Below are 12,655 nucleotides of genomic sequence, written 5' to 3'. Positions count from 1 at the left end.
CTTACAGCACAGCTGACGCTGCCTGCAGTGAGAACTGCATAGCGTAACATTGAGTTGATAGGAAGATTCATACTCTATACAAATCTAAATAATCCATATTAGTTATTTTCCGATTGTGTTCAAATTTGATACACAGCCTTTTGTTACTAAGGGAATGACGTTGTCAAAATTTCATATTTTTATTTATTATAGTTCCGGAGATAAAGAGAATTACCTAAAAGTCTTAAAACCTACGCTTGTTTTTTAAAACCAATTTGGGAACAATAACAGATTCACTTTCATTATCATTTGAAGCCATTACATAGTTGTCATTGCATAAAAATCGATTAATTAGAATTTTCTTTTTAAAACTTTAGTCACTTTGTAAGTAGGCTGTTTAGGTTTTTATGTTGGTAACGCCATGTAGCGCTCTGTATGAAAATCACTGACTGTGTTGTGTGCAGTCTGTGGCTTGAATTTGCTATTGTAGTGTAGGGCAGTTGGCTGTTAACAGCGCGTAGGTTAATAGCGTGTAGCGTTGCGCAGTCGGAGTTGAGCCGCCAGCAGAGGTGGATGTGGGGAGAGAAAGAGAGAGTTTTGAGAGCGGATCATCTGGATAAGTGTCCATCAGAGACAGTAAATTTGTAAGACTGGATGTCATGAACTGCTATATATATTATGACTTTTGAACACTATTAAGGTAAATACATTGTTTGTGCTCTATCAAAATCTTTCATTTGCTAACTATACCTATCAGTAGTTAGTGCCTTCAATAGTCTGAATCTTTTATTTAGCTGGCAGTATTGGCTCTCGCTGTATTGCAGTAGATTTTTGTGAGGTAAGTGATTTGTGAAAGGTGTAGGCTAATGTTAGTCAGGGCCATTCTTTTGTAGGGATTATTGAAAGTCAGATTGCGTTGCTCTAAAAATATTGTGTGTCAGTTTAAGCACAGTCATTTATAAATTTTTCTAAGGGGACGTTTCAACATTGCATTACATAATACAAAAATCGGTCAAAATTATTATTTGATTATATTTTGTTGTGTGATTGTGTGAGAATGATTGAGAGAGTGTATGTGGGACATATGTTAAAATTTAATATTTCATTTTACGTTAAACGTTGTACAAACGAACCGTTGGAAAGTTATGTGGCAACCACGATTCAGGTGACGTATGTCTTTGTGACCATGCTTTTGTATAAAAGCAGCCAGAATGGCAGTTAGAGGCGGAATAAGTTCATTTATCAGTTTGAAGAACATTTCGCACTTTGCTTATTTTGACTAAACATAATACAAGAAATTGAAGTTTTGCTGACATTAATTACTATCAAATTAGTGACTGGAGAAAGTAAGATTTGCCGTGACGTTGGTCAGGAAGGAACGTTCTTATTGGTCGTTTACATCAACAGCCAATCAGAATTAAGCTGCTCCCGCGCGAATAGAGGAGACTGCATAGAGGAGAGTACTTTGAGAGTGTCACTTGCTAGCCGGCCCACGGATAACACGATGTTAAAACGCTCCTTAAAAATACTCTGTAAGATGAGGAAATAGTGAGCTAATTTCTGTTCGAACGTATCGCGATTGAAGCGACTTGAGTTACAAACATTTTAATGAACGTTTAGTGTTTCTAAGCTAAATAGTTTGAGAGATTTGAGAGTGTGAACTTTCTGTCCGTAATAACAACCCCGTGTGGCGTATTTCGTGCTCTGTACGGAATATTTTTTAATCACGTACTTTCAGGAACTGACTTTCAACTAGAGTTACGTGGCCTCTGTGTGGTAGGTATTAGGTAATGGTTTCATCAATGCTGCTTTACACTGCCTATCACGTATCTGCTACCATAGAGTGAAGGAACATTGGCAAGAATCCTATCGAGGTAGGCGTAATGAACGATAGCGTTCAACAACAACACAGACGACCGACCCCGCCTCTCCGCAACTACTTTAGACGTTAGTCGAATCCGTGTCACATCATGTTGCGGTACTTCTGCGTACTCGCGGGGACCCTACACGGTAGTAGTCAGGTGTACCAATTTCTTTGGGCTTTCAGTGTAGGATAAGGAGAAGGGGTAAACCGAAGAAAGACGAAAGTAAGTGGGAGTAGCAGAAATGAGATTATTGGTAAACTTAACATCAAAATTGGTGACCAGGAAGAAGACGAACTTAAGAAATTCCGCTACCTTGGAAGCAAAATAACACGTGACAGACGGAGCAAGGAGGACATAAAAAGCAGACTAACACAGGCATGAGGTCTTACCTGGCCAAAAGAAGTCTACTAGTATTAGCAGAATTTATTTCCGAGGCTGTAGGTTTGCAACTCAGCATGGTATCTTATCGAATTATGAACTGTGAGAAAACCAGAAAAGAAGGGAACTGAAGTTTTTGAGATGAGGTGCTATAGAAAGATGCTGAAAATTGTGTGGACTAATAAGGATTGAAGAGGTTCTCTGCAGAATCGGCGAAGAAAGGCGCATATGGGTAACGCTAACAAGTAGAAGGGACAGGATGATAGAACACATGCAAAGACGTAAGGGAATAATTCCCAAGGTTGAAGAGGGAGCTCTAGATAATAAAAGCTGTAGGGGAAGACGGAGATGGGAATAAAGTTAAAAAATGGTTGAAGTTGTGTGGTGCAAGTGCTACTCTGAGATGAAGACGTTGGCGCAGGAGAGAAACTGGTGGCGTGCAGCATCAAACCAGTCAGAAGACTGATGGCTTTAAAAAAATCTGCGAGTTACTTCTACTTTGTTTCTTGTGTATTCATATAATTTGTGCACCTTTGCAGCTTTCTTCGTGTATCACACGTTGGTGGCTGGCAGTGGGTGGGAACCGAGAGGGCAAGCCTCGTCGGTGGTTTTGCATGGGGGCTTAATTATAAAATGAAAATATTAATTTTAGTGTCCGTGTGTCCGGTTACGAAGTCTCGTAACCGGTTGGCCCTGACTAGTATTAGTACGCAATCTGACTGCATAAAGTAACAATAAAGAATGAAGGCAAATTTCCGTTAACACAATTGATTAATTAAGTCCCCAGCAACTATAAAAGCTACGAAACAACAAAGCACAAGTGTAACTGTTCTGTGTGTGTGGAAGTGTGATTCAACGTACACGTATCTGGCACGGTTCTTCCTCAATACGACAAGATATTTTAAACACCATTTACAATGAAGTAATTAAAAAACCAGAAATACTATAATTGCACATAGAAACCAGATTTACAGTCTAATACATGAACACGAGCCAGATGCTTTGTTGATTGAACCTGTGACCAATACGCATTGTTATTTAGGAAATTTGAAATAAAAAATTTTTTGATACCTTCATATATATTGACGAAAAATACACTGTGATCATTGCAACATCTTCCATATACACATTACACAGGCCGAACACTATGAACTCTCTCGGCCAGCAGAACAATAACTGCACACGACATGCACTCAACTAGTACAGCTCTCGACATCCTCTCAACAAGCACTTCCCACGGCAACCTCTGAACTACAACTGCGCCAGTGGAGGCGGCGGAATAATACTCTTTAATACTCTTTGGCGCAATCTCTGGCGCTGTGACTCAGTGTAGCCACCTTTCAGCTTATACATTTACATATACATCTGTAACCTGAATAACCACTGCGAAATGAGTGACAGTCAATACTTAGCATGGTACCACGATTTATAGTTTCTTAAAGTTCCAGTCATGTTTTAGCGTGGGAAGTGTGACTGCTTGCATGTCTCTGTACATGCTGTAATTAGCCTATTCTTGTCTTAACGGCCCTTCCTCGAGCGTTGCGAAAGGGGGTTAAGTATATGTCCAGGTCCTTCACTTCCGACTACTTCTTGCAACTTTTTAAGTAAGCTTCCGCCCGATAATTACTTCTATCTCCACGAGTCTATCGATTCAAGTGTCGCTCTCCAATTAGGAAAACAGCCTGTGACGACTCGTGACACCCTTGTTTGTGTACATTCAATATCTCTTTCAGTTCTTGAGCAACATTTCAGGGTGAGTCACACGACTGTTTTGAAATGACTCTCTCTTGTAGACCTAATGCATGCTCCCAATATTCTGCCGAAGAACCGATGTCTGCCATCCGGCTTCCCTGTGACTGAGCCATTATGATCATCCCACTTCATATCCTTACAAATTGTTAAACTAAGGTATTTTCATGAGTTCACTAGTACCAACTGTCAATCACTGATATTGTAATCAAATTTGTTTAATCATATCAGAAGACTCAAATACTACATGTAGCAACAAATAATGGTTGAAATTTGCGAAGATAAATCTATAGAACTACAAACTGTATAAATATACACATATAGGGCCAAGAAATTTTGACCAAGAAGCTTGCCACGTCTAATGCATTGGGAGTAGCCTTCAAAAGCTTCTCAACAGCCCACTTGCTACTGCATAGCTGGCAATGTTAAAAGATTGGTAGTAGTCTGCTTTACCCGGAATCGCACAGTACCGTTTCCTTTTGATAATCTCCATCTATCTATTCTTGTTGGAACTCCAGAACACAGTCTTTTCAAATATCTTCATATGTACCACTACTCTAAGGTCTACGGAGAAATTACACAGGCAGCCGATTGCAAATAATTGTTTCATGCGTTTATCTAGGTTTCGACACCTCTAAGGATGACTTCACCAGAATGGAAATTTAAAAGCCGTGATGTAGCATTGCGATAAGGCAATAGTCAAAGTTTAGAACAGACATGTTTAAGTGAAAAGTAAACAATTAAAACCGTTCCTATAAGTGTGCTGGGGAAATTCTTCCATTGGAGAGACCATCTTAGTTATTGACTTTCTTTCCTTCTTTCTTTCTTTTTCTTTTTTTCGCCACATTTCCACTCTGGTTTGGTGCTGTGTTTTAGTGAGATTTTCTGTTGTGTGTAAGAAATTCCTCTTCGATGTAAGCCTGCAGGCGGACTCGTTTGTATCCAAAAAGTTGCGTTAGTTTCAGTATCTGCGAAATACAACGGTTGTCTGTTCTAAAGTCAGCTTGTTGTGGAGTCAAAAGAGGCACCATTACTTCTGCGAACCTGTAGAGTATTATCCTTTCGAGAATTTGACCTACAGATCGTGAGTCACCTTGTTCTTGCCAGGTCTTAGAATAACTATGTCCCAAGACTTTCCCTAGATCTTAGGTATATTGCAGAGCGTCATGCAGTGTGAGTAAGCATTTATTGGTCGCGGGTCTGAAATTTTTGTCTGTTCCACACGTATGTCGTCAAGGTCGTTTACCTTGTGTCTTTTTCACTTACTGATTCCCGTATCGAGTTCTCTCATACCAAATAGCTTAGATGTTCCGTTTGTCTCTTGTGTGTGGTCTAGTCCGTTAAAGTTTATGTCCACGTTGCATTTATCTAGAAACCTTCCACCTCCGAGCAGCTGACGTGCAATATAGTCTGATTTGACATTTGTGTGTGTGTGGAGTTTTTTTGTGGGATCTATGGTTAGGCTGCTAAGAAGCATCTGTGTCTTGTTGCTACTTCGCTCCATATACCTTTCTTCCATTAGCTTGTCACAGGCATGCGCTTAGCACCTCTAAAAATCGGCTCTTGTGGTTTGTTGTCTGATCATTGCAACGAAACGTTATGAATATTACATCATGAGCAGACAAGCCAGATCCAGAAATCTGATAGTTGCAAAGAGCTTAGGAGCGACTGGTCACATCACATAGTTCAAATTGAATCATTGTTGGTCATCACCATGTGTGCCTTCGTTGACCTGAAGACGTCTCGTAACTGAGAACGTAACTGGAAAGAGAACATCATGATCCACTTATTAAAATAATAAAAACCACTATTCTTCTCTCAACACGTCGATGGGGTCGTAAGGGTTCAATACCGTCCGGCACAATGTATAGTCGACACATATACCGTTGAGCATATATCGGCCAATGCTATTATGGTGTGTTAGATGTCCCCAGAGCCTCCGTCGAACTTGTAGAGAGGGCGATATGAAAGTCGTAGGCTGTGGTATGTTAGTGCTGACCATTAGCATTTATATTACAGATCATGATCAAAGCCACTTAACAGTGGTGGCCTAAACGTTGATACATTTTACAACATGGTGCAGTCTAATATTTAGAACTTGATCGGATGTCTCGTAGCACCTCACAGACTATCTCCCTTAACCACTTTGTGAATTCTGCAGTTCTTCCTATTTCAGTGCTTGAAAGAAGACAAGTTGGAGAGGAATTTTGTATTCTACGAGACACAGTTTTCTGGTTTTGTTTTCTCCTAGACGTGTTTCAGCACTCTTTAGGCTAACTTCAGTGGATTTATTTGTTTACTTTCTTTCTCACATGAAGCTACTGGATATTTATTCTAATAGCTTTAGATCTACTACAAAATTTAGCCTGAAAAAATGCACTGTGATATCGTGATCGAAAGTCGATAAAAGGAAGCTTCGCTATTACAGTAGTTTCGTCTTGCGATTGGTCACTTTTAATCTTCATTTCACTCTGCATGAGAACTTTTACGTCTTGAGTGTTCCGCAGCTGCATGTAATTGTTTTGATCTTCATACTAGTAATCACCATTTGTTGACGTGATTGGTTCTGCTTGACATATTTATTTGAATTGGAAACAAAAATTTGTAGCCATTAGCCATACAGAAGCGGACGATTGGGATCCAACACAGAAATTCTTAATCACAAGCCCGATACAGAATCGAAAGACACAAAAGTGAGTTGAATCACAAAGATGGTAAAGGGCTCTTGAGCCTCTGGCATAAGACGAAAATTAATCGTTTGTATTCATTTACAAGAAATGCCTTCCAACGCATTTCTCTCGTTCTCGAAGAACAATTACATTTCAGATTCTGTGTGCCCATCTTCAGGTGCAGACAACTTTAAGTTCACAACACTTTTGGTTCTCTCATTCTATTTACATGAAATGTTTTACAAAGTAAGTTATTCTTCAGGTCTCCATAAGAAAACGATCAAATCCAGAGTACTGTGGCGGACGACATGGCACACAGAATGGGCGACATACGTGAGGTAAAAGACGTGGAACAGGGTGTGTGCAAGGTGGGGGAGGGACACGAGAGTGTGTATATATATATAAATAGACTGCCCTGTATTCGATAACAGCTTCAGACGAACAAGCTACAGAATTTTTTTAAGAAGAGGTCAGAACAGATAACACTTAACATAAGGCAGGACGGTCACATTTGAATACGGAGAGGGGTCCAGCCATTGCGAGGATGAAGTGGCCATGGAACATGGCGATGCCTGGCCACCAGTGACGTCAAGAACGTCAGCACTGCCTGTCTGACAACAGAATCGGTAACACTCATCGCCTCCCTTGACGTCCTTCATTTTCTCCCTTCATCTTCAGAAGCTTTGAACAAATTCTTGCCTCAAGCTGTCGTACCTCTTCAACAACCTCGCAAAAACAAAGACAATAATTACAGCCAAAACTACATGAGTTTTTCATCAGACAGACCTCTAACGCACAGAACCCTCTAATCATCTACATAAAATAGCAAAATTCTCACCTAGGATCTCCACATTCTACGAGTAACAATCCGAAAAAAATCCCACATGGGTGAGGAATAAAGCACACGACCATTAGTCGTATATTAAGACACTCAACGGACTCAAGCTCATCTTTACAAATTTTGTATTTCAAATTTTATGGCCTCCTTGGACTAAATGCATTCTGCTGCTTTTTCCATGTGTGATATCTTCCCCCACTCATGTGCAGTACCAGATTATAACGTTCCTGTCCATGAGCACAATGACGAGCTGCTGCGCACATATATCTTGACATCCTATCATCTAACACTTTATGGCCAAACAATAATTTCAACACCTGAAACCTACCTACCCGTCCTGTCCCATCCCAAATAGAGGCTGCAAGCTACCCTTTCCCAGTCTAGCTGCAACCTCACCAACTTAATAACCACGTCCCAACTACTGATTCCTTCTCCCACACAAGACTGTTGTCATACGATACCCTCTTCAACATTATTCCCATGTAAATCCTTTCACTACGGTTACCACGAGTATCAATTTTGATACCTGAAAGTTATAGAACTACGAACATTAGAAACTTCACTTCGGGTATCTCAGTATCATTGTTTCATTAGAATAAAACGCTGTTGGTGTATCTGTGAATTAGCGTTTATTAACTGCTAACCCCACCAGCCCAGCCTCTGTCTTCTTGTGTCTCGCAGTCGGACTATGCAAGTAGTTTGCATATTAAAACGGACAAAGTAACAGATAACCATTGGTAACTATTAATTTCTCGAAAAAACTGCAATATCCTTTATGTACTTGATGATTGGAGCGTGAATCACTTCCTGTAGTATTTGATAGCTGGACTAACGAGGCGGTGACGTTAACAGGAAATGTATTAGCACTAACGGTGAAAGGACTATCGTGAGGCGATAATAGAGAGCTGTGAGCTAGTGACTTATTTTAGCTCTGAAATGCAAATTTTCTGGAGACAGACTCATCGCAGACGACGCTGTGGCGAGCAGTTGTTGGAATTCGAGTCTGCAGCGATAACCAGCTGCAGTAGTACAGCGCAACGAAAGAAAGCTATATCTGAGTAGTCATTCACTTCAGACATAGGCTTAAGTGCTTCTTCAGACCGTTGTGTCCGAAACGAAAGACGTCCGTTTCTGTTAAATTCAATGGTTTACACCTTCGTTACTGTGGTAGTTCGTTAGAGATTTTTGTACAATAAAACCAGCCTGCATAACAGGATATAGAGTCACCAAATATAGTTATTTACTTTTCCTAGTTGTTTCGTGGTGCCGTGTGAACCAAATTAATTTGGTTGTGAATCGAATCACTACATAATTCATATTAATTCAAAAGAAAATTTAAAAATATATGACTGTGAATCAAAAGAAAACCCAACAGATATTGACAATCTAAACAGTGTACATTCTTCTGTACCAACGGTTAAAGAAGTGTTATCGAAGTGCATATAATTTTTCCATCTAGGGTTAAGCAACTTTTTTGTGACAATTTCTTTTGAATGAGTTCAGAGTTTTAATCATATATTCCATGCAGAAGTGTGTCTGCAAGGTTAGAATTCCGAGAAGCATGATCAACGGCTTGCGGAAAGTTCATGAACTGACACCACACATCCTTCGACTGTTGTTTTCTGAACTTAGCAGTTATTTGTAAATGCACGTCGTTGCTCCAAAATGTGATGCTGCAAGATGTAATAGAGAGAAAGTCTGGAAGGTAAACTAGAATTAAGTGTTATTGTCAAAAATAATGGAGTTTTATTCTAAAGATAGCAGCTATTAGTTTCTGCTCAAAATTCTGAGCGTGATACTTTCAAGAGAGCTTGTCACCTTTCTTCGGTCCACATAATCTAGAATTATCGACTAGACTATTTATTTAATCACCTTGCTGCAGTAAAGTTTCGATTCTACAAGAATTCCGCGTCAGATCCATGATTCACTGTGTTGCTCTGAAGTTCATCGTCAGTTTGCTTTTTGTAAGCCACGAGCTGCTGTAATCCACTACTCATTATCTAAAGCTTCTACACAGCCTACCACATCCTCCAAAGTGACGTCTCACCTGCTCGTGGTGCAAATCCCTTCATATCTGGTTTTTCTCCTGATGTACAGGTTTATTTACTTCAGCACAACGTTCCTAAAAACGAGGACGCGTGTTGTTATCCTTACCGTTAGTCAAGCATAATAAATCATCTGATTTGTGCATATGTGAACGGATAATCGAAACTAACGGCTACGATTCATTCGAGAAAACTGAAGTTCGCTAAATATTATTTGTATTGCCTTTGTGCATTACACATTACTATTTACACATTGCTATCTGCAACTTCAGGAGCTATGGGCAGATGTGCATACTCCGTTTTTCTGCTAGTGGTGCACAACTGTTACTACTGTATTCGATGTGTGACAGGAATGTGTGAGATCTATCTTGACTTACTTGACTTAATTCCTTTGGCCCCTATGGGGGCATAGGGCATCCAGGAGAACTCGCCATCCGTCTCTGTCTTTGGCCATTTGCCTCAATTCTGCCCTGGTCTTGCCAACTCTTTTTGCTTCCCCTTCCACTGTCCTCTTCCATGTGCCCCTTGGTCTTCCTCTCTTCCTTGTTCCCTGGGGATTCCATTCCAATGCTTTTTTCTCGATGGCTCCATCTGGTTTTCTCAAGGTGTGCCCCAACCAGCCCCACTTTCTCTCTCGTATCTGGTCTTCTATAGGTATCTGGTTTGTTATTCGCCAAAGCTCCTCATTACATATTTTTTCTGGCCACCAGATATTCATGATGCGTCGAAGACATCTATTTATGAAGCTTTGTAACTGGGTTGTTATCTTTTTGTACATTTTCCAGCTTTCACTGGCGTACAGAAGGACGGCCTTCACATTTGTATTAAAAATACGGAGTTTTGTTTTGTATGTGATATTTCTGTTTTTCCATATTGGATACAATTGTATGAAGGCAGCATTTGCCTTTTTAATGCGGTTTTTCACGTCATCTCCAGCTCCGCCATCTTCCGCCACTATACTACCCAGATACAGGAATGAGTTGACAGTCTCCACTCGCTGCTCACCTATTAACAGGGGCGTCTCCATGTTACATGAATTTACTCTCATTTCCTTTGTTTTGCCTGTATTTATCTTGAGGCCAGCAGTCTCTGCTTCTTCTTTCAGCAAGCTTAATTTAGCTTGCATATCAGTCAGCCTTGGAGCTAATAAAACTATGTCGACTGCAAAATCCAAATCCTCCTGGCGTTCGTGGATCCCCCACTGGATTCCTCGTCTCCTGCCTGCTGTGACTCTTCTCATAACAGAGTCTAGAATGAGTAGAAAAAGTGTTGGTGACAAAATGCAACCCTGCCGGACTCCGGTTGTTACTTTTATGGGCTCTGTCATATTTCCCTTGTGGAGTATGCAGCATTCGTAGCCATCATATAGATCTTTTATGATGTTTAAGATCTTCTGTGGTATGCCATACTTCCGCAACACCTGCCAGAGCACTTTATGTTTCACGGAATCGAAGGCCTTTTGAAAATCAATGAATGCCAGGTACATGGTTGCTTGGAATTCTTTGCTTTGCTCTAAGATGATCCTAAGAGTGTTAATAAGATCAACACAGCTGCGTTGTGCCCTAAAACCGGCCTGTTCTTTACGCAGTCGCTTTTCAAGGGATTCTTTAATTCTGTTTAAAATAATTCTGGTGAGGACCTTACTGGGCATTGACAACAATGTAATACCACGCCAGTTGTTACAGTCTGACAAATTTCCCTTTTTTGGGAGCTTTACCACCAAGCCATTTTTCCACTCCTTTGGAGATTTCTCTTCAAGCCAAATATGCTTCAGCAAAGGATGGAGCATTTTAACAGTACTTTCAGTATCGGCTTTTAAGAGCTCCGGTGCTATGTTGTCTAGGCCTGGAGCCTTTGTATTTTTTAGTGTTTTCAAGGCAATCCTAATTTCGTCCATTGTGGGGCACTGCAAATTTATATTTTGGTCTTCTTCGACTTCCTCTGGAACATCTTGTACTTGTTTCTCTTGGTTGTCTTCACAATTTAACAGTTCCCTGAAGTGCTCCTCCCATCTCTGTAGCTGTGCCTGTTGAATTGTAAGCATCACACCATTCTTGTTCTTAACTGGTCCTTCATGTCTGAAGTTCTTCATTGACAACCGTTTGGTAATGTTGTAGAGGTCTTTCATATTTCCTTGTCTTGATGCCTCTTCTGCTAATTTTGCTTGCTCATCTATCCATTTCCTTTTATCTCTACGTAGCAATGTTTTCACTTTTTTGTTTGCCTCCATGTATTCTTTATGCGCTTCGCTCTTCTGCGCTCTTGTCTTACAAAAATTTAACTTAAGTTTTAGTTCTTTCCTATGGCTGATTTCATTCCACGTAGCATCGGAGATCCATTCTTTCCTTTGATGTGCCTTAAATCCTAGGATTTTTTCTCCCACATCTAAATAACAGTTCTTGATTTTTTGACAGCATGTTTCAATTCCCTCTTCCATAAAGTTTTCTTCAGAGAGGACCTGAAATCTGTTTTGTAGTTCAAGGGCAAATGTTTCTTTGATCTGTTGGTCTTTTAATCTTGCCACCTCTATTTTCTTGCACCTATGATTGAGCTTGGTTCTATTTGCCACTACCTTCAGTCTGAATTCCGCCAAAACTAGGTGGTGGTCACTTCCAACGTCTGCCCCTCTTCTATTTCTGACATCTAACAGAGAGTGTCGGAACTTGCGACTTATGACTATGTGGTCTATTTGATTTTCGGTAACGTGGTCTGGAGAAACCCATGTTACCTTATGGCAGTTACGATGTGGAAACAATGTGCCTCCAATGACTAGGTCATGTTGAGCGCATGTATCTATCACCAGTTCACCATTTACATTCCTGATCCCCATGCCATGCACGTCCATGATATGTTCAAGCCCTTCATTTTCTGAACCAACTTTTGCGTTCAAGTCACCCATTAAAATTTTTATGTCCCTAGAATTTATCTGTCTAAGAACTCCGTTAAGCTCTGTATAAAATGCATCTTTTAATTCTCCTTCAGCTATTTCAGTAGGTGCAAAGCATTGAACTACAGTGACATATCGCACATTTGTTTTAAAGCGTGCGGTTATTATCCGTTCTGAGACTGGTTTCCACTCCAGTAAGCTCTTCTTGCTGCCTTTAGATAGTAAGAGCCCTACACCATTCTTGT

This window comes from Schistocerca cancellata, chromosome 2 (genome assembly GCF_023864275.1).
Source record: "Schistocerca cancellata isolate TAMUIC-IGC-003103 chromosome 2, iqSchCanc2.1, whole genome shotgun sequence".
NCBI classification, from domain to species: domain Eukaryota; kingdom Metazoa; phylum Arthropoda; class Insecta; order Orthoptera; family Acrididae; genus Schistocerca; species Schistocerca cancellata.
This window is presented reverse-complemented; position numbering follows the sequence as displayed.